Source organism: Hyperolius riggenbachi, chromosome 1, assembly GCF_040937935.1.
Source record: "Hyperolius riggenbachi isolate aHypRig1 chromosome 1, aHypRig1.pri, whole genome shotgun sequence".
Lineage (NCBI taxonomy): Eukaryota > Metazoa > Chordata > Amphibia > Anura > Hyperoliidae > Hyperolius > Hyperolius riggenbachi.
Window position 1 is genome coordinate 347,931,231 of NC_090646.1, and position 2,529 is coordinate 347,933,759.

Below are 2,529 nucleotides of genomic sequence, written 5' to 3' on the forward strand. Positions count from 1 at the left end.
TCAGGAACCTCGGTTTTTAGTCTCTTTCCAATTTCAGGAATCTCGTGTTTTAGTCTCTTTCCAATTTCAGGAATCTCGTGTTTTAGTCTCTTTCCAATTTCAGGAATCTCGTGTTTCTCCAAGCTTAGATTGGCATCTGGAACCTTTCGCTTATCCGACTGACATCTCCATCTTTGCTGCCAGCACTGCAGCTGTCTCAATTCCATATTGCCCAACTCTTGAAATCAAAATACAAACAAATCAATTCTTATTAATGATTTGGGATTCGCCCTGCGGCTTGTACTCTGTACACTTTAAATTGATCAATATATACCGTAATTGATCTCTTTGCTTTATGGTTCTCATGAACTCCGTTTACTCTTATTGGTAGATTGGAGTTAAACTTCACCCCCCTACCTCAGTACTATCCTCAGTACTTACCTGTTTAAAATATGCTCCCGCGGACTTCACCTCTGGAAGCTCTCACCTCATTGCAGCTCACTCCACATCCCCCCTTATCTGTCCATGCGCGGCCGTCGCATGCACAGATTACGGATGCCACACCTGTTGCTGCTTTGCAGGTGAGCCTGCAATGCTCTTACTCATTTTCGCATTAACTTATCTAGAACTTCATCGCGATACCAGCTCTGCTAGAAGTTCTGTGTGTTGTACCCTCTGATCAATGTTTGCCGTGCCACTACCTAAACTACAAAAAAAAATGGCTGCCTCCCTGTAGGAAGGAGCACTTAAACTACACAGGGTGCAGGGCTAAGCATACCAGCGTCACATGCCTGTATGCAGATCCCTGAATGCCCATGTGTTAGGTAGTCATATGGCAAACACCGTACTGATACACTGTCACTCTGTAAATGGCAATTCTATCATCTGTATAATTGCCCCATGAACTGCTGTCAGTTCTTGTTCTTTGTGCTACAATTGATAGGAGCTGGAAAAAACATATTTGACCAATCAGTGGACGAAAAAAAACGCACAAAAAAACAGCCCCAGCCCAGCATAGACCTCTTAGTCAAGCTCTGGCCCTGTCCACGACAAACAACCGGAAAAAAACATTACCGCTCTGCAGCAGCGGCGACGGAAACCCGGATTGGTCAACTCCATTTTTTCCAACTCCGGCACCCCCTTGCTGCACTGTTGGGAACTCATGCAACACCCATTAAGGTGCCCCACTTACAGGAATAATCCCATAAGCAACTCAGTACAGACCCATTCCTGATCTGCGCTGTTCATTGTCTCCCTGCACCCAGCTGGGAAACATTTCCTATCCGTGACCATGCTAGTCTTACAGTAATAGCTTGGTGCACATATTCTGGCACTCCTTTCCATGGACCCAGGGAAAACTTCTGGGGAAATACTTTGACAACCGAGACACTCAGTAGAATGTCTCTGTATTTCTACCCCCCTCCCTTTCAGCTGCTCTGCCCGGAGCCGCGAGCACAGCCTGACGTGACGTGGATCCCCCAGCCCCTCCTCCCCCCTGCCATGACGTGTGGGGGCCATGACTCTTGGGTGCGGGCCCTCTCCACTGCCGCCATTTTGAGTCCTGGACTGCCAGCTAAGATGGCTGCTCCCATAGCAGCCTCTCGATCCTATAAACCTTAGGAGAGAAAACAAACTCACACAGAACATACATTTTATGCTCAATTACACACAGCATCGATACATTTTACCGAGAGTCAGCCTTCCGTTACCTATACTCTCTGGGATGCATGCCAAACTTGAGACAAACCGTGTCACAGGTGCAATGCTAAATATTTTACATCGTAGCATCACCCAGGGACGAAGAAAGCTCTCTCTCTACACAAATTATCTGCAGCTTATCTCCTGCCATAACTCAGAACTACTCAAGCGTGCAGCGTAACTCTAAACCATATTAACAGCTAGTACTTCTGAGATGCACATTTATCAGTCTGACATGACTAAACAACATTAAACCTATGCATACATTTAGAACTTTTAGCGGCCCTGACTGGAACTAGATAAGCTTGCACCTCTCACTACACTTTTCCACTACGCTCCTCTCTATCCCCTCTCCCTCCCATCCAGTACTAACAGACTGGACACTGCTGGCTTATCTCCTGCGGCGGGGGACTCCCCCCCCCTCCCACCCACTTCTGGCCCATTTCCCAGATCTTCTCTTTGAAATGAGAGCGAAAGGCAGACAAAAAGAGGGAACAAGAGGAGAAAGAGAGAGAAACAAAAAAAAAACCCAATCAACATCTGACCAGCAAAAAAAAACATGCCTGAGACAAATGTAGAGATAACCACTCTATAAGCTGTAACAAACATTACCGAAACATGTACGCTCTAGCAACACAGGAACATTGAATCCTAAAAAAAAATCAAAGCACATAACCTCTGAAAACAGCACTACGTATTTACAACGGAGCTGCTCTTATCCTCACCCCTCCCACCACGCACGGGAGAGATGAGAAGCCCGCAGCCTCCATACTGCAATTAACACAGACAGAGGCGTATCTACAGACGTGCAGGCGGGGCTAATGCTATGGGCGCCGCCTCCTTCCAGCTACT